At 42.1% G+C, this 16268-nt stretch overlaps 1 pseudogene; it reads left to right on the top strand.

Annotated features, from left to right (window-relative positions):
* The first annotated feature begins 2771 nt into the window (after positions 1-2771).
* The window catches only part of LOC135239031 (calpain-2 catalytic subunit-like), a 50672-nt pseudogene continuing 37175 nt past the window's right edge, over positions 2772-16268 (top strand).

The raw sequence follows: 16268 nt of genomic DNA, 5'->3' as shown, positions 1-16268 counted from the left end.
GCAGAGACACACCGCATCAAACCCTATCGCTTTACGGCAGAGTCACTGCTTCTTATTGAGTCTGTGCTGACTGCTGGGTCAGTGATGTCACAGCACCTACTATGGGCTTTCATGGACCCCCTTTGTAGGGTAGTCTGTATGACGGCATGTTCACTATAACGTTCTAATAATATGCTTTAACGTTGTTTCATAATGCATCCATTGTACACGCTGTAATATTGTTTTGTTCATGTTATGTATTGTACTATTGTAATATGTAAAGCCTCTCTGGATAAGAGCAACTGTCCATGACAAATGTAAAGTGTGCCTTTATCTTTATATTACAGGTTGGCAGATCTCCAATATAGGCATTCCTTTGCCGTCTCCCTGAGCAACGAAACAGTCTGCTCACTGTTTATTCTAAAGTACAAAAATAACCAACTGAAATATATTATGGCATCACATATATTTTCTGGTGGTGCAATTGATCTGTTTATAAATGGTTGAGGGGAAGATTCAGTGCCCTGGCAGTCCTGGAGAGACTCTGCCATGTGGCCATGATTGGAACTGCAGTTATGAGTCTGTGGACCTCTCTATTGTCTTTTGTCACAGTTTTGCGGATTTTTAGAGGGTGCCAGGGCATTGTTATAAGAACATGGATTCAACAAAATGTCACAGCTGTTCTTGGACTTTGTTGTTCCTGGATTTTGTTTCCAGGCATCATAACATAGTGTTCTGAAAGCAATTTGGCGCCAGCAATTTTAGAGCCAGCCATTTATATATATATATATATATATACATACACAAAAGCAGGCCTATAATGATTTTGTTTCAGGCCTAAAAGTATTTCATTTTGTCTTCACAAACTGGCAAAAGCTTCAAAACCCTTCCTCCTATTTGTTCACAAAGGTCTTGGAAATGAGGACTAATGAATGTATGTTAAAGGTGTTCTAACAGGTATATTAAACAGAACCACCCTCTCTAATACTGCATTGACTCGAATTGAGCTGGCAGTCACCATAAAGCATATCAACACTTCACACTTTGTGAGATGGCGCCATCTGGTGGGTGATGCTGGTACTCAATGTGTATAATTGCTATTTTACCTGCTTGTCCACCAGGGGCTGCATTCTCCCAGGTTTGTCAAGACTACGTGAGTGACGGCATGGGTTTGCTATTGGGAGACGTTGTGCCAATGATCAGCTGAAGGTATGAACATTTCGACCTCTTACCCAGCTGAATCCAACCTGTTGCGCAAGTTAATCTTCAGCCCAAGAAGGGGAAGAATTGATTCACACAGCTTCGAAAACCAGCTTCTATTGAAGTTGAATAAGGGCTTCTTCAGGTTTGACTAGTTTGATCAGGCTGAGCATTTTCTCACCAATTAGTCACAACAAATTGTTTGCATTGTGACTTGCAACTTCACTTCCCTTCCAATGAGGAAGTGGAATATGTAAGGGATAATGCACTGTGAGCAAGTCGGTTATGAGAAAGTAACCGCATGACAGAGGTGCTACGGCCTGACGCGCAGCAGAGATTTACCCCCTTGAAGTGTGGTTATTTTCTCATAACTGACTTGCTCACAGTGCATAATCCAACTTACACCACGGCTAACTTGCCAAAGTAATCTAAGCCCAATCGATTTGTAGTTTAGAAACAAATTTATTCATGAAACACAACCATGGTAACCACTGAGAGAAAAAATTGTCACTAATAGCCTCGGCTATGAACCGGACTACTTGCATATACAGAAGACTATTTCACATGTTATGCACATGTTATGATGTTTATTGGCTATTTTAGCTGTGAAAAAATTCTACAAGTCTGTTCTCGTTAACAGGGTTATACTGTACATCTATGCATCTGTTTTTGTTAGCAGGGTTAACCCACACTGCTACAGCTGTACAGAACACTGACATGCTGGTTATGTGCGGGGCAAAATGTTTAAATAAAAAATGTAAAAGATAATGGCTGTCCTTTTTTCGAATCAATTGCATGCTGAAGTTTCTATAGGCAATTTTGTGTAGCACATTAGTGGTTCTACAAGCAAGTCAGTGCATTCAGTAGGTGGTTTCAGAGAGTTACGAGCTTCTGTGAAGGCATCGTAGAAACAATACAACAACGTGTTGACATTAAAAAGAAAATGTACTTTTGAATACATAAGTATTTTTAAAAGCAAGTACTCCAGTACTTTAACTCAAGTACAAATTTGACTGAACAACTTTCACTTGCAGTGGAGTAATATTTGACCAGGGGTATCTATACTTTGACTCAAGTATGCAGGGCGTTCCTGCAAAAGAGCATCCGTGCTCAGTGAACCTACCCTGGGTAAATAAAGGTTAAATAAAATTTTAAAAAAGTAATGGGGTTGTGTACTTTCTCCACCACTGTGCAAAACCAACAGATCATGGTGCCTGTTCATTATCCATCTGTCTCCGTCTGTCTGGGCAGCTCAGAAATCTACCCCACTCCTCAGCCAAATCAGATATGCAAAGTGACAAAGGCCATCCAAATGCCTGTAATGTGATGTAAAGTGTGATCTTGTTAAAGCAAACCTCTTGTCTTCAAAACCCAGGAGTGCTCGCTCAGTCCCACGTACGCATTCCTCACTGACGGTCCGCCACTGAGGATTAGAATGCTTAATTACCCTCTGGCTACATCACCACACCTGGCACATACAGAACAAAGTATTAGATTACATTACATTACATTACAGGCATTTGGCACTTATCCAGAGCGACGTACAACAAAGTGTATAACCAAAACCAAGAACAAGTGTGAAAATCCTAGAAAGAAGTACAATTCCAAGTACAGGCACACCTGATTACACTCCCCTCCCCCTACTGCTCTTTAAAAGCAAGCGCTTCTTCTAGTGTGTGCCTAACACAACGCTTGCACGGACACACACGCATCCACACACACATGCTGGCACAGCTGACAAACACAAACACACACAGTCGACTAACATAAGCACGCTAAACACACTTCTGACATACAGACACACGCGCACAGCGCTTAAACGGCAACACACTCACACGCTCGCACACAGGCTCAGGGGACCACCATGGGGAGCAACGCGACCCACGTGTCCAGGAGGATGGCCAGGGACGATGACGAGGGTACCAACAAGAGGGCCATCCAGTTCAACAACCAGGACTTCCAGACGCTGCGGGACCAGTGCCTACAGAGCAGGATCCTCTTCCGCGACGACACGTTCCCTGCTCAGCCCGAGTCGCTGGGGTACAACCAGCTGGGCCAGGACTCCCCTAAAACCGTGGGCGTGGTGTGGAAGAGACCCAGGGTAAGGACACACTCTCCAGAGCACCACTTTCGTGGATTCCACACTTTTTAAAATTTTTTTATTTTTTTTATTTTGTATGAATACAGAATTACACAATACGAAGTACAGTACAACAGTGCATCGCAGTAACAAAAAAATAAAATAAAATACATCATTCTTCATTCTGTCAGTGCAGAAACAGAGGTTGTCAATATTTACATATAAAGGATAAGACATGATGGGACAAGACAGACAAGACCAGACAAACCGGTCTGATGGGGCAAACTGCACATTGCTTTTTCTTGTAGGTTTGTTAGAGAAGAAAGAAAAAAAGAAAAAATAAATAAGTAGAAAAATACATAAATAAAAGTAGAAAAGAATCACTGGACAACACATTTTTTCAAAAGGTTTGCTTCCTGAAAAAAAAGGTGATTATGATATACAACTTCAAGCTGAACACAAAGATAATTTCAGATGTGCTGTATCACGTAGGAAGTTGGAGAAACATTGAGTTAACTTTTATTGAATTTAGCATGTTTAGTCGTATAATGATGCTGACACATTGCGTTAGTTCAACTGACCTAAAAATGTTTTGCCGCTGATTTTCGTTTGTACTCAGTCTACGGTACAAATGCGGTCACAATACAAAGTCAATACATTTTTCTCATGAGAACAAATAGTCACAATATGTGTGTTTTATTCGTCTTATGACTGTCCATGGGTCGATTTCATGATTTGTTGTGTCATTTGGGCACTGTTATAATATTTGTTGTGGACCAATGAGGTACAGTTTGCGTCACTTCCTGATTACTGGAAAGGACTAAGATACAGTAGGGGCTACAGTCTATGGTCACTGGGGTGGGCGGTGGCGCCTCTTGGCTCCGGCCACAGTCCACCTGTGCGAAGTCAGAAAATGCAGGCATCCCATTTCGTGGTGATTTCATTATGGCGTGTGCTATTTACAGCTGCACTAGACGACCATAAAATAATCCTCCTCTTAAGTTTTTCGGTAGCCGAGTCATTTTTACTATTTCCTTTAGCCTATTTAACCAAATAATTAGTTGGCAGAAAGCGTAATCAGCTTGCTATATTTGGTAGTCCGGTAGCCTATGCTAAAACAGTTCGCAACTTCGGCTACCAAGCCATTTGACTAGCTAGCTAACCTTAACCGGCAAGCATTCAATCTGTCAGACTTGTCTGACGGCTTGTCAGTCGTGTACATTCCGTAAATGTCTATCTGGGCCATGCTTCACGCATGTGACAAAGAATATAATCCCGATTTTGGGATAAACACTTTTTCAGTTTCACGAAGCGAATTAAGAGTCTCAAGGTTCATTTGCTGAATAACATACAACACACGATGAAATCACACACACAGAATTTAACGAAATTAACTATCTTGGCATTTAGAAAGGAACATGTTTCTAGCATTTAAGAGACCGACAAGCTAGGCATTTAAGACAGTGGTTCTCAGAATCGGTCCTGGGGGCTCCTTGCGTATATTGGCTTTTCTCCATTGGTTTTGATGATTTACAAGAAAAAAAGAATAGCCTAATAATACTTAGAAATTCAATGTAGGCTACATTATTTTTGTCTTCATGCACCAGGTGGAAAACTTGCTGTACAAAGTGCGTTGTCATATTTAAACGCCTGCAGATAAGTTATTAAAATACTTGGTAGATTTGTTAATCACCGCTGACAGTGTTAATTTTTATTCGGTAGAAAGTGATTTGCGAACGATCGGTCAGCTAGCATCACCCAGCAAGCGAACACCACAAACGGCGATGGAGTAGCTAGTAGCAGTTACTGGCCCATTAACTGACTGTGGCGAAAACCTACGACGATAACTTTCTTGGTTAACAGCAGGTCTACCAGACCGTTATACGAAAATTAGCCTAGTCAAATCACCAGTAGCCTACACATCTCTGATTGATTGACCATCAGTGTAGTCAATGTTCTTCCCCTGTGGTTCATATTGCTAATGCGTGAGCTAACCACGGATAGCTTACCTAGCTGATACCTAGCTCACTGGCAAGCTGATATGCTAGCTAAGCATATTCGTTTTGCTGAGAAACATAAATTGAAGATAACTGAACATAATTGTATTTTTAATGTCATACATATAACGTGATTACATGACACAGTAGTCACGGATGGAAATTAAACTCCGTAAACATCTGATAATATATTTTAAAACATAACGGCAGACAGTCAGCTCGCCTCAAGTTCGTTCTGCAATCGTTCGTTCAGGTTGATGGGCTTTTCCGCACGGGACTGTCAATCACATTGTAAAAATCACAGAGCCGCTTAACTCTATGGTTTTGGCTCCAAATCGACAACATGGCCGCGCCCGCCATTGAGCTTCAAAACGTGTTTTACACAGAGACTGTAAAAAATAGGTTTTACAGACCCACGGAGAGTCAATGGGTGACGTCACAGTAGCTTTGTCCATATTTTTTACAGTGTCTGTTCGGAATTCGTTCGGTATATTGCTATTCGAATCTCAATTCAGGATACGGATGATTCCTGTTGATGATATAATCAGCGTTGAGGATGTTGATGATGCTGAGGGCTGCACCTATCATAATAAATTGGCTATTGTAATAATAATAATAATAATAATAATTATTATTATTATTCTTATTATTATTACATTTCTTTGACGCCAATCGCCTATGCCTGTAACAGCAGTTAGCCAATGCAAAGTTAGCTAGCTAGTTCGTTAACTAACTGCCTCGACTAGCCAACTAGACTAGCTACAGGATATCTTTTCACCGACAAATTAATTACAGACATAGTTACAGATTTCAAATGAGCACTAAGATTTGTTGTGCCGCCGTGGTATGCCAGTTGCTTGTTACATATTCGACATTGAGCCTTTTTCCTGTCATCGGTAATTTTGAAGTGTTTCCACACAGCCGATTTCTTCGCAGCTGCCATTGTGCTAATGGACACGTGTACTAAAGAGTTTGTAGAGTGAGTGACGCACGTTGCGTACTGTCTTTTTTATTTTTTTATTTTAGGTTATCTAACCTATCCTCAAATTAAAAACAATAATAATAATAATAATAATAATAATAATAATAATAATAATAATAATTATTATTATTATTATTACAATAGCCAATTTATTATGATAGGTGCATCCCCTGGTATCGCAGCCCTCAGCATCATCAACATCATCAACGCTGATTATATTATTTATTTTGTTTATTTGGACGCTCGTTGTAATGTCCTCATATTGTCAGGTTATGTGAGGTTTCCTGTCTATCCCTCTGTGAGCCACCAGAGGGAGACATAGCCCCCACACTTTCTCTCTGGGACTCACCAAGGTTCTGGAAATTTCCCAGTGTATGGTGTAATGAGTCTCACCTGTAATTCATTGTTAATATCACCTGTGTCTTTTTAAGTTATGTGTATTTAAGCCCTGTCCTTTTGTTCTCAAGTACTCAGTCTTCGAGTTTGAACTTGCTGTTTGTGTAGTAGTCTTGTTGTTTGTTCTAAGTGCTTTTGACCATTTTTCCTGACTTTTTGGATTCCGATTTTTTCGACTTTGCCTTTGTACCTTCGCCTGTGTTTATGGGTCTTTTCATTGTTATGACCTTCTGCCTGTTTTTTCGACAAACCCTCAAGTAAAGTTTGAACAACCTTTTCAAACATTTGTTTTGTGTGGTTACTGCAATTGGATTCACTCTTGTTAACCAAGCCCTCCCAGGGGTCCAGGGGAAATTACCACCCACCCATTACCGCAGCAACCCAGGTTAAAATTCCGCTCAGGGAGGGATTCGCAACAGGTTATTTATTCAGACATAGTCTACATTAATGGCCTTGGCCAAGCGAGGCCATTCATTTATTTAAACATTTTGAAAATATTCTAAGCTAGGCCTACTTATTATATAATAAAGTTATATGCACAATGATTTCTTGTCGGCTAGCTATTTTTTTTTGCCAGAGTGCTTTGTCTGACTGTGATTGTTTTTTTATTATATCGTGCTGAGATTGCACCTGTTACATTTTTCTGTTACTAGGCTACCAATCTGCTGATTTTATAACGACTTTGTGCAATAAAATTTCATTTTGGAAATAACTGTTAGGTTATTTGATCCTTGCAATAAATGGGCATATGAAACTTGAAACCCTTCATTCACGGCTAGGCTATACAATAAAAAGACGCCATTGTTGTGGATCATGCACACGACCCAAAGCCGTGAACAACCCATCAATGTCAGTGCAGAAACAGAGGTTGTCAACCTGCGTAAAGAAGTTTGTCAAATGTTCTTTGCTCTGAAAGACAAAAATTTTTGTACCTGGTGACAGCAAACCCCAACCTTGCAGTCTTGCTTTTGACAAACCTAAGTCCCTGACCAGGTCATTTAATTCTGGCTGTGTTATCAGATGAGGATAACCAGGCATAAACGGTTCATCATCTGGATCAGTGTCATTTTCCTACACAAGGAATGACAATAACAATGCTGACCACCTGAACCTCTTCATGCACAAAGTCAAATGAATAAAGTAACCTTTCCCGATTAAGCAAATGTACTGTGTTGAGCAAACCACTGAAAGGTGTTACAGAGAAATGGAGATGGCTGCATGGAATGTAAACCACTGCACTGATGTCCCACAGACCTTTGCCTTAAAAAAGTTATTTGTGTTTTATATTGCAGTTGTAAATGAAAGGTTACCTGTCAAATGGCAATGTTTAATGGAAAATGTAATCACGTATTTTAAAGCAAACCCCAGTTGTCCTCACAAGTAAGTTGTTCTCACATGTCAATGGTCTGGATAAGTCAATTGTCTTCACAAGTCAATGGTCTGCTCATAAGTCAATTGTCTTGGACAAGACAATTATCCTCACAAGTCAATGGTCCTCACAAGTTAATGGTCTGGACAAGACAAATTAACTCATTAAAAAAAAAGATCTTTCCCCTGGGTTATATATATAAATTTTTTTTACCACTAAATGTTTTGTACTTCATACGTGTGTGCCCAATTTATGAGTGTATGCTAGTCCTTTTAACATGCCTGTCATAACAAAGGATTCTACCCTGTTCAATGTGTGCAGGACATTTGTTCAAACCCACAGTTCATTGTCGACGGAGCGCAAAGAACAGACATCTGCCAAGGAGACTTGGGTAAGCCGAAAAAAACTGCCTTGACTCAAACGGGATAGCCGCTCAAGAGAGCACACGCAGGGAAGAATTCCTTCCTGTTTTCTTGTGGGCCTGCCAGAAAAGGCAGTTTGGCTGATGGTACTTAGATAATTCTGATATTCTCTCTCTCGTGACAGATAATTTATAAATAGATTTTCCTAATGCGCTTGTTAAGGGGAAGGGCGAATAGCAAGAGAAGATAAAAAATTGGTACAGAAAAAAAACTGAGCTAATGGTTGCCATATCAGTTGAGTAAAGTGTCCTTGAAGCCAGGAACAGCATGATACAAATGCAACAGTTGTCATTATTCATGTATGTCAGTATTAGTGTTAGTATTAGCATTGTACTTAGATATCATTGTACCATTAATATTGCATCTAGTAAAAAAAATTCACAGGCTGGATAATAGCATTGTACTCTCAGATATGAAACAGTAAATGCTAAATGCTAATTTTAAAAATGAATGTAAATCCACATTTTAATCCAAATTTTCTGCTGGATGCCGAAACAGGAGACTGCTGGCTACTGGCTGCCATTGCCTCCCTGACCCTGGATCAAGACATCCTGGCCCGTGTGGTCCCTCCTGGGCAGAGCTTTCAGGAGAACTATGCTGGGATCTTTCACTTCCAGGTAAAAGGTCGTCTGAACAGGAAATGGCTTCCAGATCCTTATATAACAGATCTGTGCTGTTTTTTTGTCTTATTTTGCACCCATGGTTCTCAGCCCTGGTCCTGGATGGCCACGGGATCTGCTGCTTTTCAGAGTCACCCAGTAGTCGATTGGTTATAGCAGCTGATTACACTGGTAACTCAAACTCACCTGGTTCCTTGGGGCTGAACTGGGTGTGGAATTTAAGGTGAACAAAAAAACAGCAGAATCCTGTAGCTCTACGGGACCAGGATTGAGGGTGCCTGTATGCAGACTGTGAAATAACCTCCCTTTAGCTTGTGTTGAAACTCTTCTTACTGGCATTTCTCTGAAGTGGAGTGCAACTCAGCATCTGTGGTGGGCTGAGAAGTTCTGCTACAGGGTGAAGATCACCTGGCTACCTGGCGCTCGCTATGACTTAGCGAGCCTATGTTTTCCTGTCCCTCAGTTCTGGCAGTTTGGCAAGTGGGTGGACGTGGTGATCGACGACAAGCTGCCCACCAGAGACGGAAAGCTGCTGTTTGTTCACTCGGCCGAGCACTTGGAGTTCTGGAGCGCCCTGCTGGAGAAGGCCTATGCTAAGTGGGTAGCGCCGGGGTTTCCCAGACTAGGCCCCAGGGGCCCCTGTGTGCACTGCCTGCCATCCTAGCCCTATCAGAATCCCCTGCATTCTAGCTAGCTGCTCATTTTTATCTGGATGCTTCTATTGAAGGATGATTTGTCCTCTTAAGACCACATTAAAAAAAAAATAGTTATGTGTCCCATAAAGAATCAATGTCCTGTTTTCACATCTCAGGGCTTTTTAATCTGTCAAACCAACTGACGCTTTCATTTTCTTTAATGTGCTATAAGGCAAACAACTCTCTTTTGAAGGTAGTTTCATATTTTTATTGATTTAAATTGTGGCGGCTCTGGTGAACGTAGTGAGCCTAACTGCATCCTAAAAATGCTACCGTGAAATGTACATTTGTGTTTAAATGTATTACTTAATTCCTATATGTAGGTCAATTCTATGATATTGCCTATGTCAGTTTTATGTGAGGTGCTGCAAAAATTATCCGTTGGTATAGATACTACGCTACTTTGACTCTACTGTATCCTAGTCTAAGGTACTGTGTCCTCCCCTCTCTGGCCACAGGGTGAATGGCTCCTATGTGGCGTTGTCGGGGGGGTCCTCCACAGAGGGCTTTGAAGACCTCACCGGGGGCATTTCAGAGGTTTACATGCTGGACAAAGCACCCCCATTCCTCTTCAAAATCATCAAGAAAGCCCTTCATCGGGGGTCCCTGCTGGGCTGTTCCATCACTGTGAGTCAGAGGGATTATATCTTAAAAACTGCCATGTGTGTAGAAACAAACATATATCACAGTCACGGGTCATTTCAGCTAATGCTGATTGCATTTCACTCTTGAAACTCTCTCACGTTTCACTAATGCTCTCTAATGCTTTTTCTCCCAGACAGAAGAATCAATCCCCCGTTTTATCACCAGCTATATGAAGAATATTTGCTAAATTCTGTAATGCATATTCTGTATATATATATATATATATATATATATATATATATACAGTAAATATATATCTGTTGTGCATAGCTTAGATGTCACATATAGCTTAGACATTTCATATAACTTTGACATCTCATCTACTGAAAGAATGGGTGGTTTTGCTCTTAAAGTCTAAGCTTGATGGTTCGCTGATTAAGGGACTATTTTTCCCTTTTTTGCTATTGGAAAATATTTTGCTGATGTGTTATTCTTGGCATAGTTTTTTACCACTTTTTTAGGAGCAAACCTTAGCTCTTATCATATCAGGATTTCCCTTTGTTTATAAATCGGTATCACTCAAACAGAGCCCCAATCCACACCCTCCTGTGGTTTTTTAAACATGCAAACACAAGGTATTTGTCACACTTTGCTTTGGGAGGGTTTTTTTTTGGCGGTGTTAGGAAAATGTAATCTACATGGAGCAGCAGCCCATACGTGGGTAAAACAGTATATGTTTAACTGGGCGATGATGTAAAATAATGTTTTTCGCTGACAGCCAAAACGTCTCTGCTTGTTAAGATTTTGTTTAAATAAAGAAATTGATTTGTTTTTTTGTGTAGAAAACCAGTGCGGACGAGACAGAGGCCAGAACTCGGCAGAAGCTGGTGAAGGGCCACGCCTACTCTCTCATTGCAGCTGAAGAGGTACACCTGTTCACCTGCTCTCCCCCTGTACCTGTTCACCTGCTCTCCCCCTTTACCTGTTCACCTGCTCTCCCCCTGTACCTGTTCACCTGCTCCTAATCTGCACCTGTTCCCCTGCTCTCCCCCTGTACCTGTTCACCTGCTCTCCCCCTGTACCTGTTCACCTGCTCCTAATCTGCACCTGTTCACCTGCTCTCCCCCTGTACCTGTTCACCTGCTCCTAATCTGCACCTGTTCACCTGCTCTCCCTCTGTACCTGTTCACCTGCTGTCCCTCTGCACCTGTTCACCTGCTCTCCCCCTGTACCTGTTCACCTGCTGTTCATCTGCACCTGTTCACCTGGTCTCCCTCTGCACCTGTTCACCTGCTCTCCCCCTGTACCTGTTCACCTGCTCTCCTTCTGTACCTGCTCACCTGGTCTCCCTCTGCACCTGTTCACCTGCTCTCCCCCTGTACCTGTTCACCTGGTCTCCCTCTGCACCTGTTCACCTGCTCTCCCCCTGTACCTGTTCACCTGCTGTTCATCTGCACCTGTTCACCTGCTCTCCCCCTGTACCTGTTCACCTGCTGTTCATCTGCACCTGTTCACCTGGTCTCCCTCTGCACCTGTTCACCTGCTCTCCCCTGTACCTGTTCACCTGCTCCTAATCTGCACCTGTTCACCTGCTCTCCCTTTGTACCTGCTCACCTGCTGTCCCTTTGTACCTGTACTCTTGCTCTCCCCTCTCTGCTAAGATTGGACTGGTCAGAAGGTAAGAGTGGGCGAGACAGGTGAGATTGGGCCAGGCAGGAGGGAATGGGGGCAGGAGGAGAGAGCAGGCAGGTGAGCTGTTGGATCTCTCCCCCAGGTGCACTTGCGTGGGACCCCAGTGCAGCTGGTGAGGATCAGGAACCCCTGGGGTCATGTAGAGTGGAATGGACCCTGGAGTGATAAGTGAGTGAACCCCCGAATCACAATTAATAACCTATTGCCACAGTGAACCCCCAAATCACAGCTAATAACCTATTACCACAGTGAACCCCCAAATCACAGCTAATAATCTATTACCACAGTGAACCCCCAAATCACAGCTAATAACCTATTACCACAGTGAACCCCCAAATCACAGCTAATAACCTATTACCACAGTGAACCCCCAAATCACAGCTAATAACCTATTACCACAGTGAACCCCCAAATCACAGCTAATAACCTATTACCACAGTGAACCCCCAAATCACAGCTAATAACCTATTACCACAGTGAACCCCAAATCACAGCTAATAACCTATTACCACAGTGAACCCCCAAATCACAGCTAATAACCTATTACCACAGTGAACCCCCAAATCACAGCTAATAACCTATTACCACAGTGAACCCCCAAATCACAGCTAATAACCTATTACCACAGTGAACCCCAAATCATAGCTAATAACCTATTACCACAGTGAACCCCCAAATCACAGCTAATAACCTATTACCACAGTGAACCCCCAAATCACAGCTAATAACCTATTACCACAGTGAACCCCCAAATCACAGCTAATAACCTATTACCACAGTGAACCCCCAAATCACAGCTAATAACCTATTACCACAGTGAACCCCCAAATCACAGCTAATAACCTATTACCACAGTGAACCCCCAAATCACACCTAATACCCAGTTACCACAGTGCACTCCTGGTTGCCATGGTGAAACGGGATGCTGACACATGCTTTCCATTGGTCAGCTCCAGAGAATGGGACGGCGTTCGCCAAGATGAGAAAGCCACGCTGAACTATTCACCCGACGATGGAGAGTTCTGGTGAGAGTGCATAAGCTGTGTGTTTGTGTGTGTGTGTGTGTGGTGTGTATGTGTGTACAGGTGTGCAGGTGTGTGTGTGTGTGTCTGTGCAGCTGTGTGTGTGTACAGCTGTGTAGGTGTGTGTGTGTGTGTATGTAAGCTCTTCTCTCTCTTCTCTCAGGATGGCATACTCAGACTTCCTCAGGCAGTACTCTAAACTGGAGATCTGTAATCTCACGCCAGACACACTCACCAGTACCCAGGTCGGCCGCTGGAATCACTGCCAGTTCGAGGGGACCTGGAGGGTGGGCTCCACCGCGGGGGGCTGCAAGGACAACCCGGGTATGAGCCAATAGGGCGCTTACAGCTGTGGTCCCTAACAACCCGGGTACGAGCCAATAGGGTGCTTACAGCTGTGGTCCCTAACAACCTGGATACGAGCCAATAGGGCGCTTACAGCAGGGGGTCCCAAACTGTGGGCTGAGCTCATCGTTCGGCCTGGACTTGAACATCCAGTAGGGGTGTGTCATCATTTTAATTTCTTTTGCATTGTTTATATTGTTGTCATCAAGAACCTGGCACTGGGCACTGCTGGAAATGTTCTGTATGAATAAAGTTAAATAAAAATTATTATTATTATAATTATTATTATTATTATAGCTGAAGGCTTTTCTTTGCTTGCTCCTCCCCCTCCAGCCACCTTCTGCTCGAACCCGCAGTTCAGGATTCGACTGGACGCCGTGGACAAGGACCCCCACGACGGGAAGGACGGCTGCAGCTTCCTGGTGGGGCTCATGCAGAAGGACTGTCGCAGAAAGGGCTGGGACTTCAACAGCATCGGCTTCGCCATATACGAGGTACGGGACCCCAAAAAACCCCACACTCATACGGTGGTGATGTCTCTCTGAGAGTGTCGTGAAATAGAAACTGTGGGGCAAACTCATCTCCACTGCTCTGAGAAAAGTAGCAGCAGATAACCATCCGGAGTAGTACAATTTTATCATAGATACTTGCTGCTATAATTTCACAAGATCCCTAAGAGTTTCTAAAGAGGAAATATTACAAAAACTTTAATATGAAATAATATATGTATTTATATGAATAATTTTGTGGTGAAGGTGTGGTACAGTCTCAGGTGTGGTACAATCTCAGGTGCAGTCTCAGGTGTGGTAGAGTCTCAGGTGTGGTAGAGCATGTCAGAAGCAGGTTATATACGAGGACTGACACCATGTTGTTCTGGTTTTATTTTCCAGATTCCTGATGAGGTAATGTCAGTGCGGCCGTACTTCCCCTCAGGCAAGACGCACAAAGGAAGTTACATCATACAATAATATGCTAGTGCACATTATCAGAGGTCAGATAACATGCTTCCCCCCCTCCCCCCCTGCAGTATAAGGGCCGCTCTAATGTGCTCCTTGGGCCGGACGTGTTGCTGCGGCAACACGCTGTTGCCAGATCCACCTTCGTCGAAGATCGTGAGGTGCGCGGCCGCTTCAAGCTCCCGCCGGGCGAGTACGCCATCGTCCCCTCCACCTTCGAGCCCAACAAGAAGGGCAGCTTCATCCTGCGGGTCTTTTTTTGAGAAGCAGGCTGCAGCCAGGTGGGGGCGCTGTCGCGTTCGCCTGAGAACAGACCTCATGCATCCAGACGTTTTCACTTTCTCCATCTCTTTTTTCATCTAAAATATTTTTTAAATATTTTTATATTCATTGAACTATTAGAGAATATATTAGAAATTACTGTTTTTTAGTAACATACATAATAGTATGCCTATATGTAGAATAAGTATATATAGCATGAGATTCATTCTGCAACATGCATTGTTTGCATAAAAGAGGCTATTGTCCATAAACATAAATACTATGACGGAGTACCTTTTACACAAAATCTCTTGCAAGAACCCTCTCATTCATTTACAAAGGCGGTTAACTGAACTGAATGATGTTCCAGGATGTTGTGCATAGAATAATGGTCCTTTAAATTATAATACAGTTTTCTTCCCCTAGTGGGCAATCAGATACATGTGCGGCTTTTATTTTCATGTGCAGGACAGTAAAATGCAACCATAACCCTCTGGTGAGGGGGGACAACCTAGACAGTTGAGCTCAAAATGCTTCCCCAATAAATATTGCTTTCATTTGTAGTAGCCCCATGGAAAAGGGTATCAATGCAGATGTTGGCAAGGTAAGATATTCAAAATGATACCTCTATGAATCGCTATCGCTATAAATATGATCAAATATTTTATTTCGGGCTTAAATTGTTTGATCCTCAGTTTAATAAAAATGCTTACGTCTGTCTTACAGCAGTGAGAATGAATGACATCTGTATAATTTTATTGAGGAAGATATTAGACTGCAGAGCCAATATGCATTTCTGTTGAATATTCTGTCTTTCTGTTTCCTGAGAACCAAAATAGCGCATTATTTATGCAAATGTATTTTCACTGCTAGTTTTCTTGATAATTTTACAAATCATTCTTGTCTAAATTTATAGTGGTAGTCTACTATTATGTCATCAGTAATATTTTTCTCACACTATTAACCCTTTATCATGTTTTTAGCCTGGAATCAAAGACAGTGATGTGGACCCCTATTTCATCCCCCTTGCCCCCGCATCGTTCCCTGGTGTGTCCCAGTATGGTATCACAGACCTACAGAGAGAAGAATAAAAATTTTAAAAATAATATGTAGAGATGACAAAATGCCCATTTCACCTACATCACCTAAAGTTACCAAAAGGCAACAGCTCAATTTCTAAATATGGAACTACTGAAGTCATTTTTACTGCCACTGTCACATTCGATGAAGTCATAAAAAGTAGGAAAATATTAGCTAACTCCAAGGCCATTTATAGAGCCTTCTGCTACCATTTGCTGGACAAAATGTGAATATTTAAATGCTGAAGATTATTGCTTAAGTTCATGTTGAGTAGCTCGCCTTACCATTCTGCACGATAGGATAGCTGCTACATTGGCAACATCCCTGCAGGGGTGGTCTACACTAAACTCAAATGGCCAACTGTAACAACCCTACTGTTTCTTCACAAGCATTCAACATTTCTTTAAACCCTTTTTCTTCACCAAGACAATATTCATTTTTAACTGTTAGGCTTTTAGCTCAAATTTTTTTGATTTAGTTCCTAATAAACATATTTAATCTACACAAAGTAGGTAAAGAGTTGGCAAACATCCTTTCACAAAGATTAAAATAAAAATACTACACTCCAGTGTAACATGGACTGTGAC

Source organism: Anguilla rostrata, chromosome 14, assembly GCF_018555375.3.
Source record: "Anguilla rostrata isolate EN2019 chromosome 14, ASM1855537v3, whole genome shotgun sequence".
NCBI lineage: Eukaryota > Metazoa > Chordata > Actinopteri > Anguilliformes > Anguillidae > Anguilla > Anguilla rostrata.
The sequence above is the reverse complement of the archived record's forward strand: the minus strand, read 5'-3'. Positions and strand labels throughout refer to the sequence as shown.